This window comes from Lissotriton helveticus, chromosome 6 (genome assembly GCF_964261635.1).
Source record: "Lissotriton helveticus chromosome 6, aLisHel1.1, whole genome shotgun sequence".
NCBI classification, from domain to species: domain Eukaryota; kingdom Metazoa; phylum Chordata; class Amphibia; order Caudata; family Salamandridae; genus Lissotriton; species Lissotriton helveticus.
This window is the reverse complement of record NC_136067.1, coordinates 1,087,332,337-1,087,346,328: the sequence shown is the minus strand read 5'-3', so window position 1 is coordinate 1,087,346,328 and position 13,992 is coordinate 1,087,332,337. Positions and strand designations below refer to the sequence as shown.

Here is a 13,992-nt window from a genome sequence, read left to right as displayed (position 1 = left end):
AGGGCTCATCCAGCAGTTGTTCCACGGTAGAGCTGCAGTATTAGGACCACGGCTAGTTAAACGTTTCCCATTTGCTGCTGGACTCTACGTGACGGCCGTCACGTGGTGTGCTGCTTTTGTATTTCAACATGGGTCCCTGATTCTCTTAACTACATAAAAAAGCTTGTTGACAAAAGTGTGTGTGCGCGAGGGTCTGTGGACGCAGGCAGCTTTGTGCAATTGAATGCTTACCCATTTACATTTGTGAGAGGGACAAACCAACTCCTTGTGGGTTGCAGGCTTACAACTGGTAGCCCCAGTAGCCAGGCAGAACCACAGTTAAGGAGAGAGAGGAAGTTGGTCCATTATTAGAGAAGAACCATGAGCATCTTGCCCTGCTACCTTCTTCCCCTCTCAGCCACGATCGGCCACGATCGGCCAAGACCTCTCTATTAGGGTGGAGGGTGAACATTTCTTGGACCTCAGAAACTGAGGGATGTAGACCCAATATGTCCTCCAAGCGCCTAGAGACCTGGTGACCAAGCTGGCATGGTGTTTTTCAGTATACCCGACCAATCTGGTTGCAAGGCAGATTTTAACAGTACTGCTGAAAAGGGACTCCCAGGCATCCCTGAGGCCATCATTTGCATAGGCCCTGCCCTTCTCTTTATCCTGCTTCCTACAAAGCAACTCATCACTGGCAGCAGTATAGATTTGGAGGTGGTGAAGAATAATGACAGGGAGGCTGAAAAAGAGAAAGAAAAGTCCCAGAAGTCCTGCAGGCTTCCTTGCTAAATGCTGCTGGACATAGAGCGCACCTTCTTTACTGCAAGGCAAATACATTAAAAATGTTGAGGAGAGACAATTTAAAAATACATATTACATGACACAGGACTGGAACCTGCTTTATTATTTCAATTAGTCTTGAAAACAAAGAAGATTTCTCTCCTAAAAGCTGTTAAAAATATGGAACGCTTCACGAATTTGCGTGTCATCCTTGCGCAGGGGCCATGCTAATCTTCTCTGTATCGTTCCAATTTTAGTATATGTGCTGCAGAAGCGAGCACACTTTATTGATGAACTGACAATGTTTATAAACTCTCTAAATCTACAGTCTCTAGACATAGGGTGGCCTGGCAGAGATGCTCAGATGGCCAGTAAGCATTCAAATCTGGGCCAATGGGCAAAAATGTATGAAGAGTAGCAATCCATTATTCTTCACTGCATTCGTGGTCCAAGACTTCACACACCGTAAGTATGTAGATTATGCCAGGGTTGCAAAGGCTCATGGTTTGGGCTACAGACAAGGAGCATTGTGACATCACGCTGCCTGTGGAACTTTGATATTAAAGGCGAAACAGCTGCACAGTAGGTTAGGTGAAGTGCTCTGAGTGTGGAAAGGCAGCATGCTTGGGACCCTGGACAAGGTGAGCCTACGACAAGGTGTCTGAATTTTAACCCGTATTGTAATATTAAACTCCTTTTTGTTGTACCCGCCTACTTACTAAGGAGTTCACAAGCTCAGCCCCACACAGACCTGGAGCTTATTATGTTAACGCAGACTATTTAAGAAACTGAGCGTGATCTAAAAGATTTTCTTGGATCTAGGACCATTTTGCCTAACTTTTAGGTCCTTCCTTCTCCTAAAGTCCTTTGTACAACTTAGGAAAACCTCACAGAACAGACTTTCAGGAGGTCAGATGGGTTTCCTTGTGCCTTCACACACACACACACACACACACTTTCTAGCCCTCTTAAGGACAAAAAGATGGGTGTGAATACATAGGGCCAGTGGCGCAATGGATAACGCGTCTGACTACGGATCAGAAGATTGTAGGTTCGACTCCTATCTGGCTCGGAAGGGTTGTAAGTCTCTTTTTCATTATGTTCCTGTGGTATTCTTATTTACCTCAGACTTGTTGTAGGTTCAATATTCTCCAGCAGGGCTCATCCAGCAGTTGTTCCACGGTAGAGCTGCAGTATTAGGACCACGGCTAGTTAAACGTTTCCCATTTGCTGCTGGACTCTACGTGACGGCCGTCACGTGGTGTGCTGCTTTTGTATTTCAACATGGGTCCCTGATTCTCTTAACTACATAAAAAAGCTTGTTGACAAAAGTGTGTGCGCGCGAGGGTCTGTGGACGCAGGCAGCTTTGTGCAATTGAATGCTTACCCATTTACATTTGTGAGAGGGACAAACCAACTCCTTGTGGGTTGCAGGCTTACAACTGGTAGCCCCAGTAGCCAGGCAGAACCACAGTTAAGGAGAGAGAGGAAGTTGGTCCATTATTAGAGAAGAACCATGAGCATCTTGCCCTGCTACCTTCTTCCCCTCTCAGCCACGATCGGCCACGATCTCTCTATTAGGGTGGAGGGTGAACATTTCTTGGACCTCAGAAACTGAGGGATGTAGACCCAATATGTCCTCCAAGCGCCTAGACACCTGGTGACCAATCTGGCATGGTGTTTTCAGCATACCTGACCAATCTGGTTGCAAGGCAGATTTTAACAGTACTGCTGAAAAGGGACTCCCAGGCATCCCTGAGGCCATCATTTGCATAGGCCCTGCCCTTCTCTTTATCCTGCTTCCCACAAAGCAACTCATCACTGGCAGCAGTATAGATTTGGAGGTGGTGAAGAATAATGACAGGGAGGCTGAAAAAGAGAAAGAAAAGTCCCAGAAGTCCTGCAGGCTTCCTTGCTAAATGCTGCTGGACATAGAGCGCACCTTCTTTACTGCAAGGCAAATACATTAAAAATGTTGAGGAGAGACAATTTAAAAATACATATTACATGACACAGGACTAGAACCTGCTTTATTATTTCAATTAGTCTTGAAAACAAAGAAGATTTCTCTCCTAAAAGCTGTTAAAAATATGGAACGCTTCACGAATTTGCGTGTCATCCTTGCGCAGGGGCCATGCTAATCTTCTCTGTATCGTTCCAATTTTAGTATATGTGCTGCCGAAGCGAGCACACTTTATTGATGAACTGACAATGTTTATAAACTCTCTAAATCTACAGTCTCTAGACATAGGGTGGCCTGGCAGAGATGCTCAGGTGGCCAGTAAGCATTCAAATCTGAGCCAATGGGCAAAAATGTATGAAGAGTAGCAATCCATTATTCTTCACTGCATTCGTGGTCCAAGACTTCACACACCGTAAGTATGTAGATTATGCCAGGGTTGCAAAGGCTCATGGTTTGGGCTACAGACAAGGAGCACTGTGACATCACGCTGCCTGTGGAACTTTGATAATAAAGGCGAAACAGCTGCACAGTAGGTTAGGTGAAGTGCTCTGAGTGTGGAAAGGCAGCATGCTTGGGTCCCTGGACAAGGTGAGCCTACGACAAGGTGTCAGAATTTTAACCCGTATTGTAATATTAAACTCCTTTTTGTTGTACCCGCCTACTTACTAAGGAGTTCACAAGCTCAGCCCCACACAGACCTGGAGCTGATTATGTTAACGCAGACTATTTAAGAAACTGAGCCTGATCTAAAAGATTTTCTTGGATCTAGGACCATTTTGCCTAGCTTTTAGGTCCTTCCTTCTCCTAAAGTCCTTTGTACAACTTAGGAAAACCTCACAGAACAGACTTTCAGGAGGTCAGATGGGTTTCCTTGTGCCTTCACACACACACGCTTTCTAGCCTTCTTAAGGACAAAAAGATGGGTGTGAATACATAGGGCCAGTGGCGCAATGGATAACGCGTCTGACTACGGATCAGAAGATTGTAGGTTCGACTCCTATCTGGCTCGGAAGGGTTGTGGGTCTCTTTTTCATTATGTTCCTGTGGTATTCTTATTTACCTCAGACTTGTTATAGGTTCAATATTCTCCAGCAGGGCTCATCCAGCAGTTGTTCCACGGTAGAGCTGCAGTATTAGGACCACGGCTAGTTAAACGTTTCCCATTTGCTGCTTGACTCTACGTGACGGCCGTCACGTGGTGTGCTGCTTTTGTATTTCAACATGGGTCCCTGATTCTCTTAACTACATAAAAAAGCTTGTTGACAAAAGTGTGTGTGCGCGAGGGTCTGTGGACGCAGGCAGGTGTGTGCAATTGAATGCTTACCCATTTACATTTGTGAGAGGGACAAACCAACTCCTTGTGGGCTGCAGGCTTACAACTGGTAGCCCCAGTAGCCAGGCAGAACCACAGTTAAGGAGAGAGAGGAAGTTGGTCCATTATTAGAGAAGAACCATGAGCATCTTGCCCTGCTACCTTTTTCCCCTCTCAGCCACGATCGGCCAAGACCTCTCTATTAGGGTGGAGGGTGAACATTTCTTGGACATCAGAAACTGAGGGATGTAGACCCAATATGTCCTCCAAGCGCCTAGAGACCTGGTGACCAATCTGGCATGATGTTTTTCAGCATACCTGACCAATCTGGTTGCAAGGCAGATTTTAACAGTACTGCTGAAAAGGGACTCCCAGGCATCCCTGAGGCCATCATTTGCATAGGCCCTGCCCTTCTCTTTATCCTGCTTCCCACAAAGCAACTCATCACTGGCAGCAGTATAGATTTGGAGGTGGTGAAGAATAATGACAGGGAGGCTGAAAAAGAGAAAGAAAAGTCCCAGAAGTCCTGCAGGCTTCCTTGCTAAATGCTGCTGGACATAGAGCGCACCTTCTTTACTGCAAGGCAAATACATTAAAAATGTTGAGGAGAGACAATTTAAAAATACATATTACATGACACAGGACTGGAACCTGCTTTAATATTTCAATTAGTCTTGAAAACAAAGAAGATTTCTCTCCTAAAAGCTGTTAAAAATATGGAACGCTTCACGAATTTGCATGTCATCCTTGCGCAGGGGCCATGATAATCTTCTCTGTATCGTTCCAATTTTAGTATATGTGCTGCCGAAGCGAGCACACTTTATTGATGAACTGACAATGTTTATAAACTCTCTAAATCTACAGTCTCTAGACATAGGGTGGCCTGGCAGAGATGCTCAGATGGCCAGTAAGCATTCAAATCTGAGCCAATGGGCAAAAATGTATGAAGAGTAGCAATCCATTATTCTTCACTGCATTCGTGGTCCAAGACTTCACACACCGTAAGTATGTAGATTATGCCAGGGTTGCAAAGGCTCATGGTTTGGGCTACAGACAAGGAGCATTGTGACATCACGCTGCCTGTGGAACTTTGATATTAAAGGCGAAACAGCTGCACAGTAGGTTAGGTGAAGTGCTCTGAGTGTGGAAAGGCAGCATGCTTGGGTCCCTGGACAAGGTGAGCCTACGACAAGGTGTCTGAATTTTAACCCGGATTGTAATATTAAACTCCTTTTTGTTGTACCCGCCTACTTACTAAGGAGTTCACAAGCTCAGCCCCACACAGACCTGGAGCTGATTATGTTAACGCAGACTATTTAAGAAACTGAGCCTGATCTAAAAGATTTTCTTGGATCTAGGACCATTTTGCCTAGCTTTTAGGTCCTTCCTTCTCCTAAAGTCCTTTGTACAACTTAGGAAAACCTCATAGAACAGACTTTCAGGTGGTCAGATGGGTTTCCTTGTGCCTTCACACACACACACACACACACACACACACGCTTTCTAGCCTTCTTAAGGACAAAAAGATGGGTGTGAACACATAGGGCCAGTGGCGCAATGGATAACGTGTCTGACTACGGATCAGAAGATTGTAGGTTCGACTCCTATCTGGCTCGGAAGGGTTGTAGGTCTCTTTTTCATTATGTTCCTGTGGTATTCTTATTTACCTCAGACTTGTTGTAGGTTCAATATTCTCCAGCAGGGCTCATCCAGCAGTTGTTCCACGGTAGAGCTGCAGTATTAGGACCACGGCTAGTTAAACGTTTCCCATTTGCTGCTGGACTCTACGTGACGGCCGTCACGTGGTGTGCTGCTTTTGTATTTCAACATGGGTCCCTGATTCTCTTAACTACATAAAAAAGCTTGTTGACAAAACTGTGTGTGCGCGAGGGTCTGTGGACGCAGGCAGGTGTGTGCAATTGAATGCTTACCCATTTGCATTTGTGAGAGGGACAAACCAACTCCTTGTGGGCTGCAGGCTTACAACTGGTAGCCCCCGTAGCCAGGCAGAACCACAGTTAAGGAGAGAGAGGAAGTTGGTCCATTATTAGAGAAGAACCATGAGCATCTTGCCCTGCTACCTTTTTCCCTCTCAGCCACGATCGGCCACGATCGGCCAAGACCTCTCTATTAGGGTGGAGGGTGAACATTTCTTGGACCTCAGAAACTGAGGGATGTAGACCCAATATGTCCTCCAAGCGCCTAGAGACCTGGTGACCAAGCTGGCATGGTGTTTTTCAGTATACCCGACCAATCTGGTTGCAAGGCAGATTTTAACAGTACTGCTGAAAAGGGACTCCCAGGCATCCCTGAGGCCATCATTTGCATAGGCCCTGCCCTTCTCTTTATCCTGCTTCCTACAAAGCAACTCATCACTGGCAGCAGTATAGATTTGGAGGTGGTGAAGAATAATGACAGGGAGGCTGAAAAAGAGAAAGAAAAGTCCCAGAAGTCCTGCAGGCTTCCTTGCTAAATGCTGCTGGACATAGAGCGCACCTTCTTTACTGCAAGGCAAATACATTAAAAATGTTGAGGAGAGACAATTTAAAAATACATATTACATGACACAGGACTGGAACCTGCTTTATTATTTCAATTAGTCTTGAAAACAAAGAAGATTTCTCTCCTAAAAGCTGTTAAAAATATGGAACGCTTCACGAATTTGCGTGTCATCCTTGCGCAGGGGCCATGCTAATCTTCTCTGTATCGTTCCAATTTTAGTATATGTGCTGCAGAAGCGAGCACACTTTATTGATGAACTGACAATGTTTATAAACTCTCTAAATCTACAGTCTCTAGACATAGGGTGGCCTGGCAGAGATGCTCAGATGGCCAGTAAGCATTCAAATCTGGGCCAATGGGCAAAAATGTATGAAGAGTAGCAATCCATTATTCTTCACTGCATTCGTGGTCCAAGACTTCACACACCGTAAGTATGTAGATTATGCCAGGGTTGCAAAGGCTCATGGTTTGGGCTTCAGACAAGGAGCATTGTGACATCACGCTGCCTGTGGAACTTTGATATTAAAGGCGAAACAGCTGCACAGTAGGTTAGGTGAAGTGCTCTGAGTGTGGAAAGGCAGCATGCTTGGGACCCTGGACAAGGTGAGCCTACGACAAGGTGTCTGAATTTTAACCCGTATTGTAATATTAAACTCCTTTTTGTTGTACCCGCCTACTTACTAAGGAGTTCACAAGCTCAGCCCCACACAGACCTGGAGCTTATTATGTTAACGCAGACTATTTAAGAAACTGAGCGTGATCTAAAAGATTTTCTTGGATCTAGGACCATTTTGCCTAACTTTTAGGTCCTTCCTTCTCCTAAAGTCCTTTGTACAACTTAGGAAAACCTCACAGAACAGACTTTCAGGAGGTCAGATGGGTTTCCTTGTGCCTTCACACACACACACACACACACACTTTCTAGCCCTCTTAAGGACAAAAAGATGGGTGTGAATACATAGGGCCAGTGGCGCAATGGATAACGCGTCTGACTACGGATCAGAAGATTGTAGGTTCGACTCCTATCTGGCTCGGAAGGGTTGTAAGTCTCTTTTTCATTATGTTCCTGTGGTATTCTTATTTACCTCAGACTTGTTGTAGGTTCAATATTCTCCAGCAGGGCTCATCCAGCAGTTGTTCCACGGTAGAGCTGCAGTATTAGGACCACGGCTAGTTAAACGTTTCCCATTTGCTGCTGGACTCTACGTGACGGCCGTCACGTGGTGTGCTGCTTTTGTATTTCAACATGGGTCCCTGATTCTCTTAACTACATAAAAAAGCTTGTTGACAAAAGTGTGTGCGCGCGAGGGTCTGTGGACGCAGGCAGCTTTGTGCAATTGAATGCTTACCCATTTACATTTGTGAGAGGGACAAACCAACTCCTTGTGGGTTGCAGGCTTACAACTGGTAGCCCCAGTAGCCAGGCAGAACCACAGTTAAGGAGAGAGAGGAAGTTGGTCCATTATTAGAGAAGAACCATGAGCATCTTGCCCTGCTACCTTCTTCCCCTCTCAGCCACGATCGGCCACGATCTCTCTATTAGGGTGGAGGGTGAACATTTCTTGGACCTCAGAAACTGAGGGATGTAGACCCAATATGTCCTCCAAGCGCCTAGACACCTGGTGACCAATCTGGCATGGTGTTTTCAGCATACCTGACCAATCTGGTTGCAAGGCAGATTTTAACAGTACTGCTGAAAAGGGACTCCCAGGCATCCCTGAGGCCATCATTTGCATAGGCCCTGCCCTTCTCTTTATCCTGCTTCCCACAAAGCAACTCATCACTGGCAGCAGTATAGATTTGGAGGTGGTGAAGAATAATGACAGGGAGGCTGAAAAAGAGAAAGAAAAGTCCCAGAAGTCCTGCAGGCTTCCTTGCTAAATGCTGCTGGACATAGAGCGCACCTTCTTTACTGCAAGGCAAATACATTAAAAATGTTGAGGAGAGACAATTTAAAAATACATATTACATGACACAGGACTAGAACCTGCTTTATTATTTCAATTAGTCTTGAAAACAAAGAAGATTTCTCTCCTAAAAGCTGTTAAAAATATGGAACGCTTCACGAATTTGCGTGTCATCCTTGCGCAGGGGCCATGCTAATCTTCTCTGTATCGTTCCAATTTTAGTATATGTGCTGCCGAAGCGAGCACACTTTATTGATGAACTGACAATGTTTATAAACTCTCTAAATCTACAGTCTCTAGACATAGGGTGGCCTGGCAGAGATGCTCAGGTGGCCAGTAAGCATTCAAATCTGAGCCAATGGGCAAAAATGTATGAAGAGTAGCAATCCATTATTCTTCACTGCATTCGTGGTCCAAGACTTCACACACCGTAAGTATGTAGATTATGCCAGGGTTGCAAAGGCTCATGGTTTGGGCTACAGACAAGGAGCACTGTGACATCACGCTGCCTGTGGAACTTTGATAATAAAGGCGAAACAGCTGCACAGTAGGTTAGGTGAAGTGCTCTGAGTGTGGAAAGGCAGCATGCTTGGGTCCCTGGACAAGGTGAGCCTACGACAAGGTGTCAGAATTTTAACCCGTATTGTAATATTAAACTCCTTTTTGTTGTACCCGCCTACTTACTAAGGAGTTCACAAGCTCAGCCCCACACAGACCTGGAGCTGATTATGTTAACGCAGACTATTTAAGAAACTGAGCCTGATCTAAAAGATTTTCTTGGATCTAGGACCATTTTGCCTAGCTTTTAGGTCCTTCCTTCTCCTAAAGTCCTTTGTACAACTTAGGAAAACCTCACAGAACAGACTTTCAGGAGGTCAGATGGGTTTCCTTGTGCCTTCACACACACACGCTTTCTAGCCTTCTTAAGGACAAAAAGATGGGTGTGAACACATAGGGCCAGTGGCGCAATGGATAACGCGTCTGACTACGGATCAGAAGATTGTAGGTTCGACTCCTATCTGGCTCGGAAGGGTTGTGGGTCTCTTTTTCATTATGTTCCTGTGGTATTCTTATTTACCTCAGACTTGTTATAGGTTCAATATTCTCCAGCAGGGCTCATCCAGCAGTTGTTCCACGGTAGAGCTGCAGTATTAGGACCACGGCTAGTTAAACGTTTCCCATTTGCTGCTTGACTCTACGTGACGGCCGTCACGTGGTGTGCTGCTTTTGTATTTCAACATGGGTCCCTGATTCTCTTAACTACATAAAAAAGCTTGTTGACAAAAGTGTGTGTGCGCGAGGGTCTGTGGACGCAGGCAGGTGTGTGCAATTGAATGCTTACCCATTTACATTTGTGAGAGGGACAAACCAACTCCTTGTGGGCTGCAGGCTTACAACTGGTAGCCCCAGTAGCCAGGCAGAACCACAGTTAAGGAGAGAGAGGAAGTTGGTCCATTATTAGAGAAGAACCATGAGCATCTTGCCCTGCTACCTTTTTCCCCTCTCAGCCACGATCGGCCAAGACCTCTCTATTAGGGTGGAGGGTGAACATTTCTTGGACATCAGAAACTGAGGGATGTAGACCCAATATGTCCTCCAAGCGCCTAGAGACCTGGTGACCAATCTGGCATGATGTTTTTCAGCATACCTGACCAATCTGGTTGCAAGGCAGATTTTAACAGTACTGCTGAAAAGGGACTCCCAGGCATCCCTGAGGCCATCATTTGCATAGGCCCTGCCCTTCTCTTTATCCTGCTTCCCACAAAGCAACTCATCACTGGCAGCAGTATAGATTTGGAGGTGGTGAAGAATAATGACAGGGAGGCTGAAAAAGAGAAAGAAAAGTCCCAGAAGTCCTGCAGGCTTCCTTGCTAAATGCTGCTGGACATAGAGCGCACCTTCTTTACTGCAAGGCAAATACATTAAAAATGTTGAGGAGAGACAATTTAAAAATACATATTACATGACACAGGACTGGAACCTGCTTTAATATTTCAATTAGTCTTGAAAACAAAGAAGATTTCTCTCCTAAAAGCTGTTAAAAATATGGAACGCTTCACGAATTTGCATGTCATCCTTGCGCAGGGGCCATGATAATCTTCTCTGTATCGTTCCAATTTTAGTATATGTGCTGCCGAAGCGAGCACACTTTATTGATGAACTGACAATGTTTATAAACTCTCTAAATCTACAGTCTCTAGACATAGGGTGGCCTGGCAGAGATGCTCAGATGGCCAGTAAGCATTCAAATCTGAGCCAATGGGCAAAAATGTATGAAGAGTAGCAATCCATTATTCTTCACTGCATTCGTGGTCCAAGACTTCACACACCGTAAGTATGTAGATTATGCCAGGGTTGCAAAGGCTCATGGTTTGGGCTACAGACAAGGAGCATTGTGACATCACGCTGCCTGTGGAACTTTGATATTAAAGGCGAAACAGCTGCACAGTAGGTTAGGTGAAGTGCTCTGAGTGTGGAAAGGCAGCATGCTTGGGTCCCTGGACAAGGTGAGCCTACGACAAGGTGTCTGAATTTTAACCCGGATTGTAATATTAAACTCCTTTTTGTTGTACCCGCCTACTTACTAAGGAGTTCACAAGCTCAGCCCCACACAGACCTGGAGCTGATTATGTTAACGCAGACTATTTAAGAAACTGAGCCTGATCTAAAAGATTTTCTTGGATCTAGGACCATTTTGCCTAGCTTTTAGGTCCTTCCTTCTCCTAAAGTCCTTTGTACAACTTAGGAAAACCTCATAGAACAGACTTTCAGGTGGTCAGATGGGTTTCCTTGTGCCTTCACACACACACACACACACACACACACACACACGCTTTCTAGCCTTCTTAAGGACAAAAAGATGGGTGTGAACACATAGGGCCAGTGGCGCAATGGATAACGTGTCTGACTACGTATCAGAAGATTGTAGGTTCGACTCCTATCTGGCTCGGAAGGGTTGTAGGTCTCTTTTTCATTATGTTCCTGTGGTATTCTTATTTACCTCAGACTTGTTGTAGGTTCAATATTCTCCAGCAGGGCTCATCCAGCAGTTGTTCCACGGTAGAGCTGCAGTATTAGGACCACGGCTAGTTAAACGTTTCCCATTTGCTGCTGGACTCTACGTGACGGCCGTCACGTGGTGTGCTGCTTTTGTATTTCAACATGGGTCCCTGATTCTCTTAACTACATAAAAAAGCTTGTTGACAAAACTGTGTGTGCGCGAGGGTCTGTGGACGCAGGCAGGTGTGTGCAATTGAATGCTTACCCATTTGCATTTGTGAGAGGGACAAACCAACTCCTTGTGGGCTGCAGGCTTACAACTGGTAGCCCCCGTAGCCAGGCAGAACCACAGTTAAGGAGAGAGAGGAAGTTGGTCCATTATTAGAGAAGAACCATGAGCATCTTGCCCTGCTACCTTTTTCCCTCTCAGCCACGATCGGCCACGATCGGCCAAGACCTCTCTATTAGGGTGGAGGGTGAACATTTCTTGGACCTCAGAAACTGAGGGATGTAGACCCAATATGTCCTCCAAGCGCCTAGAGACCTGGTGACCAAGCTGGCATGGTGTTTTTCAGTATACCCGACCAATCTGGTTGCAAGGCAGATTTTAACAGTACTGCTGAAAAGGGACTCCCAGGCATCCCTGAGGCCATCATTTGCATAGGCCCTGCCCTTCTCTTTATCCTGCTTCCTACAAAGCAACTCATCACTGGCAGCAGTATAGATTTGGAGGTGGTGAAGAATAATGACAGGGAGGCTGAAAAAGAGAAAGAAAAGTCCCAGAATTCCTGCAGGCTTCCTTGCTAAATGCTGCTGGACATAGAGCGCACCTTCTTTACTGCAAGGCAAATACATTAAAAATGTTGAGGAGAGACAATTTAAAAATACATATTACATGACACAGGACTGGAACCTGCTTTATTATTTCAATTAGTCTTGAAAACAAAGAAGATTTCTCTCCTAAAAGCTGTTAAAAATATGGAACGCTTCACAAATTTGCGTGTCATCCTTGCGCAGGGGCCATGCTAATCTTCTCTGTATCGTTCCAATTTTAGTATATGTGCTGCAGAAGCGAGCACACTTTATTGATGAACTGACAATGTTTATAAACTCTCTAAATCTACAGTCTCTAGACATAGGGTGGCCTGGCAGAGATGCTCAGATGGCCAGTAAGCATTCAAATCTGGGCCAATGGGCAAAAATGTATGAAGAGTAGCAATCCATTATTCTTCACTGCATTCGTGGTCCAAGACTTCACACACCGTAAGTATGTAGATTATGCCAGGGTTGCAAAGGCTCATGGTTTGGGCTACAGACAAGGAGCATTGTGACATCACGCTGCCTGTGGAACTTTGATATTAAAGGCGAAACAGCTGCACAGTAGGTTAGGTGAAGTGCTCTGAGTGTGGAAAGGCAGCATGCTTGGGACCCTGGACAAGGTGAGCCTACGACAAGGTGTCTGAATTTTAACCCGTATTGTAATATTAAACTCCTTTTTGTTGTACCCGCCTACTTACTAAGGAGTTCACAAGCTCAGCCCCACACAGACCTGGAGCTTATTATGTTAACGCAGACTATTTAAGAAACTGAGCGTGATCTAAAAGATTTTCTTGGATCTAGGACCATTTTGCCTAACTTTTAGGTCCTTCCTTCTCCTAAAGTCCTTTGTACAACTTAGGAAAACCTCACAGAACAGACTTTCAGGAGGTCAGATGGGTTTCCTTGTGCCTTCACACACACACACACACACACACACTTTCTAGCCCTCTTAAGGACAAAAAGATGGGTGTGAATACATAGGGCCAGTGGCGCAATGGATAACGCGTCTGACTACGGATCAGAAGATTGTAGGTTCGACTCCTATCTGGCTCGGAAGGGTTGTAAGTCTCTTTTTCATTATGTTCCTGTGGTATTCTTATTTACCTCAGACTTGTTGTAGGTTCAATATTCTCCAGCAGGGCTCATCCAGCAGTTGTTCCACGGTAGAGCTGCAGTATTAGGACCACGGCTAGTTAAACGTTTCCCATTTGCTGCTGGACTCTACGTGACGGCCGTCACGTGGTGTGCTGCTTTTGTATTTCAACATGGGTCCCTGATTCTCTTAACTACATAAAAAAGCTTGTTGACAAAAGTGTGTGCGCGCGAGGGTCTGTGGACGCAGGCAGCTTTGTGCAATTGAATGCTTACCCATTTACATTTGTGAGAGGGACAAACCAACTCCTTGTGGGTTGCAGGCTTACAACTGGTAGCCCCAGTAGCCAGGCAGAACCACAGTTAAGGAGAGAGAGGAAGTTGGTCCATTATTAGAGAAGAACCATGAGCATCTTGCCCTGCTACCTTCTTCCCCTCTCAGCCACGATCGGCCACGATCTCTCTATTAGGGTGGAGGGTGAACATTTCTTGGACCTCAGAAACTGAGGGATGTAGACCCAATATGTCCTCCAAGCGCCTAGACACCTGGTGACCAATCTGGCATGGTGTTTTTCAGCATACCTGACCAATCTGGTTGCAAGGCAGATTTTAACAGTACTGCTGAAAAGGGA

The 13,992-nt window shown here is 45.5% G+C and overlaps 14 non-coding genes across 14 annotated transcripts; 7 read left to right on the top strand and 7 right to left on the bottom strand.

Moving 5' to 3' along the window:
* Window positions 1-939: 939 nt before the first annotated feature.
* Window positions 940-1,046, bottom strand: LOC144764883 (U6 spliceosomal RNA). Its single transcript, XR_013596909.1, has one exon. It is a non-coding gene; the product is annotated as a U6 spliceosomal RNA (small nuclear RNA).
* Window positions 1,047-1,764: 718 nt separating this feature from the next.
* TRNAR-ACG (transfer RNA arginine (anticodon ACG)) lies at window positions 1,765-1,837 on the top strand. The gene has a single exon. It is a non-coding gene; the product is annotated as a tRNA-Arg (tRNA).
* Window positions 1,838-2,849: 1,012 nt separating this feature from the next.
* On the bottom strand, window positions 2,850-2,956 carry LOC144764587 (U6 spliceosomal RNA). Its single transcript, XR_013596639.1, has one exon. It is a non-coding gene; the product is annotated as a U6 spliceosomal RNA (small nuclear RNA).
* Window positions 2,957-3,664: 708 nt separating this feature from the next.
* On the top strand, window positions 3,665-3,737 carry TRNAR-ACG (transfer RNA arginine (anticodon ACG)). The gene has a single exon. It is a non-coding gene; the product is annotated as a tRNA-Arg (tRNA).
* Window positions 3,738-4,750: 1,013 nt separating this feature from the next.
* Window positions 4,751-4,857, bottom strand: LOC144765250 (U6 spliceosomal RNA). The gene has a single exon (XR_013597254.1). It is a non-coding gene; the product is annotated as a U6 spliceosomal RNA (small nuclear RNA).
* A 726-nt stretch (window positions 4,858-5,583) lies between these two features.
* On the top strand, window positions 5,584-5,656 carry TRNAR-ACG (transfer RNA arginine (anticodon ACG)). Its single transcript has one exon. It is a non-coding gene; the product is annotated as a tRNA-Arg (tRNA).
* Window positions 5,657-6,678: 1,022 nt separating this feature from the next.
* LOC144764882 (U6 spliceosomal RNA) lies at window positions 6,679-6,785 on the bottom strand. Its single transcript, XR_013596908.1, has one exon. It is a non-coding gene; the product is annotated as a U6 spliceosomal RNA (small nuclear RNA).
* A 718-nt stretch (window positions 6,786-7,503) lies between these two features.
* TRNAR-ACG (transfer RNA arginine (anticodon ACG)) lies at window positions 7,504-7,576 on the top strand. The gene has a single exon. It is a non-coding gene; the product is annotated as a tRNA-Arg (tRNA).
* Window positions 7,577-8,588: 1,012 nt separating this feature from the next.
* LOC144764586 (U6 spliceosomal RNA) lies at window positions 8,589-8,695 on the bottom strand. Its single transcript, XR_013596638.1, has one exon. It is a non-coding gene; the product is annotated as a U6 spliceosomal RNA (small nuclear RNA).
* Window positions 8,696-9,403: 708 nt separating this feature from the next.
* TRNAR-ACG (transfer RNA arginine (anticodon ACG)) lies at window positions 9,404-9,476 on the top strand. Its single transcript has one exon. It is a non-coding gene; the product is annotated as a tRNA-Arg (tRNA).
* Window positions 9,477-10,489: 1,013 nt separating this feature from the next.
* On the bottom strand, window positions 10,490-10,596 carry LOC144765248 (U6 spliceosomal RNA). Its single transcript, XR_013597253.1, has one exon. It is a non-coding gene; the product is annotated as a U6 spliceosomal RNA (small nuclear RNA).
* A 730-nt stretch (window positions 10,597-11,326) lies between these two features.
* TRNAR-ACG (transfer RNA arginine (anticodon ACG)) lies at window positions 11,327-11,399 on the top strand. Its single transcript has one exon. It is a non-coding gene; the product is annotated as a tRNA-Arg (tRNA).
* A 1,022-nt stretch (window positions 11,400-12,421) lies between these two features.
* Window positions 12,422-12,528, bottom strand: LOC144764892 (U6 spliceosomal RNA). The gene has a single exon (XR_013596918.1). It is a non-coding gene; the product is annotated as a U6 spliceosomal RNA (small nuclear RNA).
* A 720-nt stretch (window positions 12,529-13,248) lies between these two features.
* Window positions 13,249-13,321, top strand: TRNAR-ACG (transfer RNA arginine (anticodon ACG)). The gene has a single exon. It is a non-coding gene; the product is annotated as a tRNA-Arg (tRNA).
* Window positions 13,322-13,992: the final 671 nt, after the last annotated feature.